This window comes from Lissotriton vulgaris, chromosome 4_1, assembly GCF_964263255.1.
Source record: "Lissotriton vulgaris chromosome 4_1, aLisVul1.2, whole genome shotgun sequence".
Taxonomy (NCBI): Eukaryota; Metazoa; Chordata; class Amphibia; order Caudata; family Salamandridae; genus Lissotriton; species Lissotriton vulgaris.
Window position 1 is genome coordinate 1,972,594,790 of NC_141691.1, and position 11,301 is coordinate 1,972,606,090.

The window sequence follows — 11,301 nt, forward strand, 5'->3', positions numbered from 1 at the left end:
TACATTGCCATGAAGATTATGGCCAGATCAGGAGCAAAAGCCGCCCCCATCGCCACACCCTTGGTCTGGAGATAAAAGCAATTCCGAAAGATGAAGAAATTCCTCATCATTGCAATCTTGAGCAATAGGATGATGAATGATGTTGGTACCTGGACGGGTGCCTCCCGTTTGTCAAGTGCAATCAATATTGCCACCAGGGCCTCCTCCTGGGGTATGCTAGTGTACAATGACACAATATCGCACGTTACCAGGAGGTCTCGTGTGGAATCGAAAGGGTGTCCATCGATCAGGTTAATAGTTTGAGTGGTGTCCCTTAGATATGTGGTTGTGGCCTCCGCCAGCGGTTTCAGAAAGAAGTCTATATACCTACACAGAGGTTCCAGCAGGGAGCCGCATCCGGATACAATAGGGCGTCCCGGGGGCTTTTGGAGATCCTTGTGGACTTTGGGTAACGTATAGATGGTGGGAAGACGTGGGTGCTTCTGATTCAAGTACTGGAATTCGTGTTCCGATAGGAACCCTTGTTGTAGGCCATCTTGGGTGACCCTCAGAATTTCAGCCATTATACTTTGTGATGGATCACCGCCCAATTGTCTGTAACTGATCCCATCATTTAGCTGTCGTAGAATTTCGTTCGTGTAGTTGTTCTGGTCCTGTATTACAATGGCACCACCCTTGTCCGCGGGTTTAACCACTATTCCGATGTTGTCCCTCAAGGATTTTAGTGCAAGTTTCTCAGCTCTACTAGTGTTGTATTTGGCAAAATTGTTGTCTTCCAAGATGGTCTGCACATCACGTAGTACCAGACTCTCATACGCCAAGATGCGTTGGGTCATGGCATACGTAGATGGTACAAAAGTCGACGGTGGCCTCAGGTTGGTAGTTGAGGAGGCTTGCTGGTAAGGCTTGTCCTTGAAAAAATATCTCAATCTTATCTTCCTGAAGAACTTGTGGAGTTCGACCATAGTGTTGAATGCATCCGGTGTGGAGGTGGGAACAAACGATAGACCACGGCTTAATACTTTCGTTTCATCCTCCTGGAGGGTGTAGTTCGAGATGTTAATCACAGGGGAAGTCTCCTCTACCACCTGTAGTTCTTCCTGCGTGTGGACCTCTCCCCGTGTTCCTCCTGGGGGAAACTCACTTGCTTTGTGCCTCTCCCTCTCCCGGAGTCCCACTCCTGGCCCGCATTGGATTGGCCTCTGCCAGTGCCCCTGTTCCAGTTGTTCCCTCTGCCCCGCGGCGGTCTCCATCCTCCCTGTCCTAAAAAAGGGGGTTGGTAAGAGGGGCCGTAGGAGTCCTGGTATCCGTATGCACCACTGGGACCGGCTCGTTCTGAGTCCTCACCCGAACTGTACGAGGAATCTGAGAAAGTAGTGAAGTTTCTCCTGCCCCTATAGGCCCCTCGGCCATGGTTAGTGAATCTCCCTTGATTGTCCTGTCTGTAATATTCGTCCTGCAGGTAGGGATAGGTTCTTTTTTTGTCGTACGACCTCACGTCGCGGGCTAATTTCTCAAGTTTCTTTTTGATTGTGGTCGTTTCAAAGTCCTGGAGGGTCGCCACCAGTTTAGTCAATGCCTCTTTGGAGTTAGTGAGAGTGGAATCCCCACTTATCTCAGCTTTTAGGTCAGCTATCTGCTTTGTTAGAATGGCAATTTGTTCACTGGCTGTTTCAATACCGAGGACCATCCAATGTCGCGAACAATTGTTCGCGACAAAGCTGAAACCTTCTCGAAACTTGGGAACGTCGATAAAAATAGCGGGTTCAACTTTAACCTGGAAGCCTACAGGGATAATGTTGGATTGTAGACACTGTGCCAGAAAATGTCCATGAAGTTTGGTTCTGATGAGTTTTTTCTCTAGACGCTCCAGCTGATTAACTTTGTCATTGAGAGAAAAATCAATCACAGGTGTGGTTGAGGACAGGAAAGTGTTAGCAGAGTCTGAGAGAAATTGTTTGATGTAGTCCTCAGTATACGAAAGAACCTCCTTATCAACCATGGTGGTTGAAAAAATCGTTTAAGAAACAGAAATGAAATGAGGATAGGTATATAGGGTATGAAAGAAAAAGAACCTCGCAGACCAGCGTCTGCTCGAAGTATATTATGAATAGAGGGGCTCGACCCATGTGGTCAGTGGGACCTGGGTAATAGGTTGAGATATATGAAGGGGTCCCTGACCAAACACACAACAAATACTTGAAATTTCACTTAATTATTTGAATAGAAACAACACAAAAATGATGGCGGACAGTGTTTTTATTATCACTGCACCAAAAACCATATATTGATTATGCAATTGCTAGTATAGTATATAAAATTCAAGTGCGCCCACAGAGGAAGGGGGAAGGAGTGCAAGGGAAGGGGTGTGTTTCAATTAGTTAACATCACTAATCAAAAAAATCATTAAGCACCAATCCACAACTGAAAACATCATTATCATTGATCCATATGTTGAAGATCAAGAAAAAAAACACATGTTAAGCAGAACATATTACATGAAACAGAAACTCCTGTGATGATTATTATTATCAATCTTGGGTTAAGGAGTTCGTGTAAGTAGATGGTGGTCTACGTTTCGACCCAAAGGTGTAGGATAGTGGATCCTTACTCGCGGGTCTTCATCAGGACGTTGGGGGGGTGAAGGAAGGAGTGGGGCTGGGTCCTAGGTGTAGAAAAGGAAAAATACGCTAATTACTTGAAACAGTCTCAGAAGAGTCCCGACATAATTGGATTACAAGGGGCCCGAAGGCCAGTAGAAACAAGGCATTAAAATTTCAAAGGAAATTAAAAAGAATTTAAAAGGAGGTTGGATGAACAAAGGACGGAACACTACATGGTTGGGTAACCCGACAAAGTAGATAGACAGGGCAACCGCCCTGCTGGGCGTATTTACGTCTCCAGGAGGGGGCCAGTCCCAGTTATTAAACGTGGTGTCTGAAAAGGCATATTGAAAAAGGTGGTGTCTGAAAAGGCATATTGAAAAAAGTGGTACCGTAGCACCGAACACCAAAAAACACTAGCCCGCTTATGGGCTGATGTAGGGTAACATCAAAAAAGTAACCTTAGTAATAATAGGGTGTAAATCACCTGGTCTTGATGCCAAGGCAGGATATGTGGATTATGTCCGTATTTCTCAAACACAGGCGTTCATCTGGAAAACATTGATTGAAAAACGAAGTATCAGAAGGGGGGGCGCAGGGTAAGGTCATAAAAGATGTCTCGCACGCATTGCCAGAGTGCAAAAACTCACCCGAGGGGGATTGTAAAACAATCACACAGAAGGAGCAGTCACAGCACGTCTCCTTCACAGTAGTTGAAAGCTTCGTAACTAGTGCGTCCCAAAAGTGGATCGAGCACAACCGACCGCCGTCTGGAAAAACGGAATTCCAGACGGCGGTCGGTTGTGCTCGATCCACTTTTGGGACGCACTAGTTACGAAGCTTTCAACTACTGTGAAGGAGACGTGCTGTGACTGCTCCTTCTGTGTGATTGTTTTACAATCCCCCTCGGGTGAGTTTTTGCACTCTGGCAATGCGTGCGAGACATCTTTTATGACCTTACCCTGCGCCCCCCCCTTCTGATACTTCGTTTTTCAATCAGTGTTTTCCAGATGAACGCCCGTGTTTGAGAAATACGGACATAATCCACATATCCTGCCTTGGCATCAAGACCAGGTGATTTACACCCTATTATTACTAAGGTTACTTTTTTGATGTTACCCTACATCAGCCCATAAGCGGGCTAGTGTTTTTTTGTGTTCGGTGCTACGGTACCACTTTTTTCAATATGCCTTTTCAGACACCACCTTTTTCAATATGCCTTTTCAGACACCACGTTTAATAACTGGGACTGGCCCCCTCCTGGAGACGTAAATACGCCCAGCAGGGCGGTTGCCCTGTCTATCTACTTTGTCGGGTTACCCAACCATGTAGTGTTCCGTCCTCAGTTCATCCAACCTCCTTTTAAATTCTTTTTAATTTCCTTTGAAATTTTAATGCCTTGTTTCTACTGGCCTTCGGGCCCCTTGTAATCCAATTATGTCGGGACTCTTCTGAGACCGTTTCAAGTAATTAGCGTATTTTTCCTTTTCTACACCTAGGACACAGCCCCACTCCTTCCTTCACCCCCCCAACGTCCTGATGAAGACCCGCGAGTAAGGATCCACTATCCTACACCTTTGGGTCGAAACGTAGACCACCATCTACTTACACGAACTCCTTAACCCAAGATTGATAATAATAATCATCACGGGAGTTTCTGTTTCATGTGATATGTTCTGCTTAACATGTGTTTTTTTTCTTGATCTTCAACATATGGATCAATGATAATGATGTTTTCAGTTGTGGATTGGTGCTTAATGATTTTTTATGATTAGTGATGTTAACTAATTGAAACACACCCCTTCCCTTGCACTCCTTCCCCCTTCCTCTGTGGGCGCACTTGAATTTTATATACTATACTAGCAATTGCATAATCAATATATGGTTTTTGGTGCAGTGATAATAAAAACACTGTCCACCATCATTTTTGTGTTGTTTCTATTCAAATAATTAAGTGAAATTTCAAGTATTTGTTGTGTGTTTGTTCAGGGACCCCTTCATATAGCTCAACCTATTACCCAGGTCCCACTGACCACATGGGTCGAGCCCCTCTATTCATAATATACTTCGAGCAGACGCTGGTCTGCGAGGTTCTTTTTCTTTCATACCCTATATACCTATCCTCATTTCATTTCTGTTTCTTAAACGATTTTTTCAACCACCATGGTTGATAAGGAGGTTCTTTCGTATACTGAGGACTACATCAAACAATTTCTCTCAGACTCTGCTAACACTTTCCTGTCCTCAACCACACCTGTGATTGATTTTTCTCTCAATGACAAAGTTAATCAGCTGGAGCGTCTAGAGAAAAAACTCATCAGAACCAAACTTCATGGACATTTTCTGGCACAGTGTCTACAATCCAACATTATCCCTGTAGGCTTACAGGTTAAAGTTGAACCCGCTATTTTTATCGACGTTCCCAAGTTTCGAGAAGGTTTCAGCTTTGTCGCGAACAATTGTTCGCGACATTGGATGGTCCTCGGTACTGAAACAGCCAGTGAACAAATTGCCATTCTAACAAAGCAGATAGCTGACCTAAAAGCTGAGATAAGTGGGGATTCCACTCTCACTAACTCCAAAGAGGCATTGACTAAACTGGTGGCGACCCTCCAGGACTTTGAAACGACCACAATCAAAAAGAAACTTGAGAAATTAGCCCGAGACGTGAGGTCGTACGACAAAAAAAGAACCTATCCCTACCTGCAGGACGAATATTACAGACAGGACAATCAAGGGAGATTCACTAACCGTGGCCGAGGGGCCTATAGGGGCAGGAGAAACTTCACTACTTTCTCAGATTCCTCGTACAGTTCGGGTGAGGACTCAGAACGAGCCGGTCCCAGTGGTGCATACGGATACCAGGACTCCTACGGCCCCTCTTACCAACCCCCTTTTTTAGGACAGGGAGGATGGAGACCGCCGCGGGGCAGAGGGAACAACTGGAACAGGGGCACTGGCAGAGGCCAATCCAATGCGGGCCAGGAGTGGGACTCCGGGAGAGGGAGAGGCACAAAGCAAGTGAGTTTCCCCCAGGAGGAACACGGGGAGAGGTCCACACGCAGGAAGAACTACAGGTGGTAGAGGAGACTTCCCCTGTGATTAACATCTCGAACTACACCCTCCAGGAGGATGAAACGAAAGTATTAAGCCGTGGTCTATCGTTTGTTCCCACCTCCACACCGGATGCATTCAACACTATGGTCGAACTCCACAAGTTCTTCAGGAAGATAAGATTGAGATATTTTTTCAAGGACAAGCCTTACCAGCAAGCCTCCTCAACTACCAACCTGAGGCCACTGTCGACTTTTGTACCATCTACGTATGCCATGACCCAACGCATCTTGGCGTATGAGAGTCTGGTACTACGTGATGTGCAGACCATCTTGGAAGACAACAATTTTGCCAAATACAACACTAGTAGAGCTGAGAAACTTGCACTAAAATCCTTGAGGGACAACATCGGAATAGTGGTTAAACCCGCGGACAAGGGTGGTGCCATTGTAATACAGGACCAGAACAACTACACAAACGAAATTCTACGACAGCTAAATGATGGGATCAGTTACAGACAATTGGGCGGTGATCCATCACAAAGTATAATGGCTGAAATTCTGAGGGTCACCCAAGATGGCCTACAACAAGGGTTCCTATCGGAACACGAATTCCAGTACTTGAATCAGAAGCACCCACGTCTTCCCACCATCTATACGTTACCCAAAGTCCACAAGGATCTCCAAAAGCCCCCGGGACGCCCTATTGTATCCGGATGCGGCTCCCTGCTGGAACCTCTGTGTAGGTATATAGACTTCTTTCTGAAACCGCTGGCGGAGGCCACAACCACATATCTAAGGGACACCACTCAAACTATTAACCTGATCGATGGACACCCTTTCGATTCCACACGAGACCTCCTGGTAACGTGCGATATTGTGTCATTGTACACTAGCATACCCCAGGAGGAGGCCCTGGTGGCAATGTCGATTGCACTTGACAAACGGGAGGCACCCGTCCAGGTACCAACATCATTCATCATCCTATTGCTCAAGATTGCAATGATGAGGAATTTCTTCATCTTTCAGAATTGCTTTTATCTCCAGACCAAGGGTGTGGCGATGGGGGCGGCTTTTGCTCCTGATCTGGCCATAATCTTCATGGCAATGTATGAAGACACCTTTGTACTGACCAACGCCAATCCATTCAGATCCCGAATAAACCTGTGGATGAGATACATAGACGACGTTGTCTGTATCTGGTCAGGATCCGAGGATGATATCAACAACTTCTTCATCTGGCTTAATGATAGATCCCCTGACATAAAATTCACAATCAAATTTGATAAGAAATCTATCGATTTTTTGGACCTAACAATTTTTGTGGAGAATGAGACCCTTCAAACTAACCTTTTTAGGAAACCCACGGAGAGGAATTCCCTCCTTTTGTACTCCAGCCACCACCCCAGGGGCCTTCGTGATAACCTCCCCTTCGGCCAGTTTTTGCGGATTCGCCGCAACTGCAGCAGAAAGGAGGATTACATGGATCAATCCTCAATACTGATGGGCAGATTACTTGACCGTGGATACCCCAGGCGTTTGGTAAAGAAAGCCATAAAGAGAGCATGGTTCAACCCCAGAGAGACTTTACTAGAACCAGGAGATAAACAGAATAAGAATGAGGATCGCATGATCTGTGTAACAACTTTTTCCACAAAGAGTAACAGGATAAAAAAAATCGTCAACAAATATTGGAATCTGATATCCGAGGATCTTAATATCAGTTGTCCGCCCCTTCATGCATTTAAAAAGGCAAGGAATATCCGAGACCATGTGGTGCGCTCTTTTCTCCCTAGCCCAGCCACACCATCGATCACAACCATGTGGAACCTGCCGCCAATTGTGGGACATTTTCGATGTGGTTCTTGCAAAGCCTGCCCTTCGACAATTCAGACTAAGATATTCGCCCACAAACAACATCAAGTACTACTCAAGTCACACACCAATTGTAACTCCACAAATGTGGTATATTGCATAATATGCCCTTGTGACCAGATATATGTGGGGCAGACACAACAACGTGCGAAAGTTCGCTTTCTGCAACATTGCAGCCGTGTGAGATGCAAGGTCGTAGGTGCCCCGTTGGTTGAACACTGTAATACAAACAATCACCTCCCTGAAAGCCTGAAGTGGACAATTCTGGAACAGGTCCGACTGGGCCCAAGGGGTGGTAACATCGAACCCGTCCTCAATGTAAGGGAGATAAAATGGATTCGTTTCTTTGATTCAGTAACCAGGGGTTTGAATGAATCTGAAAGTAGCTTTGCGCAAATGGCCACCTTGTGAATTAGTTTCCTATTTTCACACTCTTGGGTGTCTATACTATACTAATCTGCAAAATATCTAACTGATTCTTCTCTGCATTCCAGTCTGAGTGTTTCCCTTTGACCCAAAGGCGTTTGACTACCATGTTTGGTTGGTCCGGGCCTTTGTAGTACATGTTATGCAGACCATTGAATCATGTAGTGCTTTCTTTGAGGACACAGTTGTAAAATGTCTGAGTGGTCTTCCACTGACTCATAGGCGTTTGACTACCGTGTTTGGTTGGTCCACGCCTTTGTAGTGCTACTATGCATACCGATGGCCTTACCGGGGTAAGTTATAATGTTTGCCTTCTGGACGTATTTGAAAAATAACTGAGTGTTTCTTCCACATTCCATGTATTCCAATGGCCATACTCAGGGACTTAGTAATGTTGACCTAGAGTACGTATTTGAAAATGTGTATTTGATGACCTTTTGTTTTTGGAGTAATGTGCGCTTGACCGCCATGTTTGGCAGGTCCATGCCTTCCCGCCCTTCTATCTGAATTCACACTTGTACTTTTATATAATTAACAACGTCATTTTTTCATAATACAGATACGATCTGCAATTCATACTTGTACCATCAACATCGCCCCCCCCTTTTTGGTAATACAGATATAATCTGCAACTAATTCCTCCCCCTTTTTATAACAAAACCTCCGTTGTCAGTATTTCCTCCACAAGGTTGCATACCCTGTAACCTAGCAACACGTCTGAGTCTTTCTTCTAGGAGGTTACCTAATCGATCTTGGTTACCATGGTAACACTTCCTGGTTCCAGGCTGACACGCGCTGACGCTGGCTCCGTTCTGACCGACCACGGGTGAGTCTTTTGGTAGGAGCCGCGTGTAAACCTCAGAGTTTAATCGTCCTTTGTACCCCTAATCTCTGGAATTCCGTTTTTCCAGACGGCGGTCGGTTGTGCTCGATCCACTTTTGGGACGCACTAGTTACGAAGCTTTCAACTACTGTGAAGGAGACGTGCTGTGACTGCTCCTTCTGTGTGATTGTTTTACAATCCCCCTCGGGTGAGTTTTTGCACTCTGGCAATGCGTGCGAGACATCTTTTATGACCTTACCCTGCGCTCCCCCTTCTGATACTTCGTTTTTCAATCAGTGTTTTCCAGATGAACGCCCGTGTTTGAGAAATACGGACATAATCCACATATCCTGCCTTGGCATCAAGACCAGGTGATTTACACCCTATTATTACTAAGGTTACTTTTTTGATGTTACCCTACATCAGCCCATAAGCGGGCTAGTGTTTTTTGGTGTTCGGTGCTACGGTACCACTTTTTTCAATATGCCTTTTCAGACACCACCTTTTTCAATATGCCTTTTCAGACACCACGTTTAATAACTGGGACTGGCCCCCTCCTGGAGACGTAAATACGCCCAGCAGGGCGGTTGCCCTGTCTATCTACTTTGTCGGGTTACCCAACCATGTAGTGTTCCGTCCTCAGTTCATCCAACCTCCTTTTAAATTCTTTTTAATTTCCTTTGAAATTTTAATGCCTTGTTTCTACTGGCCTTCGGGCCCCTTGTAATCCAATTATGTCGGGACTCTTCTGAGACCGTTTCAAGTAATTAGCGTATTTTTCCTTTTCTACACCTAGGACACAGCCCCACTCCTTCCTACACCCCCCCAACGTCCTGATGAAGACCCGCGAGTAAGGATCCACTATCCTACACCTTTGGGTCGAAACGTAGACCACCATCTACTTACACGAACTCCTTAACCCAAGATTGATAATAATAATCATCACGGGAGTTTCTGTTTCATGTGATATGTTCTGCTTAACATGTGTTTTTTTTCTTGATCTTCAACATATGGATCAATGATAATGATGTTTTCAGTTGTGGATTGGTGCTTAATGATTTTTTTGATTAGTGATGTTAACTAATTGAAACACACCCCTTCCCTTGCACTCCTTCCCCCTTCCTCTGTGGGCGCTCTTGAATTTTATATACTATACTAGCAATTGCATAATCAATATATGGTTTTTGGTGCAGTGATAATAAAAACACTGTCCACCATCATTTTTGTGTTGTTTCTATTCAAATAATTAAGTGAAATTTCAAGTATTTGTTGTGTGTTTGGTCAGGGACCCCTTCATATATCTCAACCTATTACCCAGGTCCCACTGACCACATGGGTCGAGCCCCTCTATTCATAATATGCATCACTGTTGCTGCATGGATCGTACCCGTCGCAAAGACCCACATCGCCTCAGCAGCCTCTTTAGAACCGCCACTGCTGATGCATCCTCAACGCCAGTCCTTGCATCCCTCATCGATGGAAAACAAGAAAACGATGGCGGACTATGCATTGCAACTATGCAGCTCCTCGGAATTGATTCAGGACTTCGCATCCCAAGTCCTCAGTGACAGGATCTCCGACGACGATGCAGGATTTTGCACCGCAGTCTCATCGCATCTCGGAATCAATGCATTGCTTTGGCTGCACTATACATCTTTGGCGCACAATCTCACAACACTTCACAAACCAGGATCTAAAGATCTCTGGTCAGCGGGCCTAACTTGTCCACTGTATCCGGCCTGTGCTCCATCAGGGTCAGCTGGATCTTTTGACTTTGTCCCAGTTCGGCATGACTAGTTATCCACAATTCGGACTTTCTGCTTTTTGGCGCTATTTTCACCGATACCTTTAAAATAAAAAATCTTTGGTTTTATTGATTGGATGAGTGTTGTTTTGGTCTTGTATTAGTTACTAAAAACATACTACAATTTTCTAATTGGTGTGGAATCCCTTTTGTGGTGTGTTTTCATTTTATTTCCGTTTAAAGTTTTGTACAAATACTTTGCATCTGAGTTAAGTCTGACTGTTCTACGCCAAGGCATGGGGGAGATGAGCAACAGTTAATTTAGGATTTGATTTTGACTTCACCCTAACAAGGATTGTAGTTTGTGCTTGAACAGGGCTCCCACCCCAGTAAACCAACATCGTATGTTTACAAATCTTTTCCAGTCCTTACAGACCTGTATCCTCAACAATAAGAAACAAGGGCCAGATGTATGGCCCATATATGCATGCACAAACTGGTCTGAGACCTGTTTGCGCATGCAAAAACCCTACATGGCCATGTGCAAATGCTATTTAGCGAGTCACAATTTATTTGTGACTCGCTAAATAGTGTTTGCGACGCTCAATTAGGAAGGGGTGTTTCAAGGGCGCCCCTTCCGAATTGTGACTCAGCCCCATGTATGACAGTTTTGCAACCGCAATTGCAGTCGCAAAACACTTGCAAGTTGCCACCTACTTCATGTAGGTGGTAATGCAGTCGCAAATGGGAAGGGGTCCACAGCCGACCCCTTCCCCT

At 45.0% G+C, this 11,301-nt stretch overlaps 1 long non-coding RNA gene across 1 annotated transcript; it reads left to right on the top strand.

The window, feature by feature from the left end:
* Positions 1 to 3,398: 3,398 nt before the first annotated feature.
* On the top strand, positions 3,399 to 4,278 carry LOC147724758 (uncharacterized). The gene is made up of 3 exons (XR_015310108.1): positions 3,399 to 3,513; positions 3,604 to 3,677; positions 4,103 to 4,278. It is a non-coding gene; the product is annotated as an uncharacterized LOC147724758 (long non-coding RNA).
* The last annotated feature ends 7,023 nt before the right edge of the window (positions 4,279 to 11,301 follow it).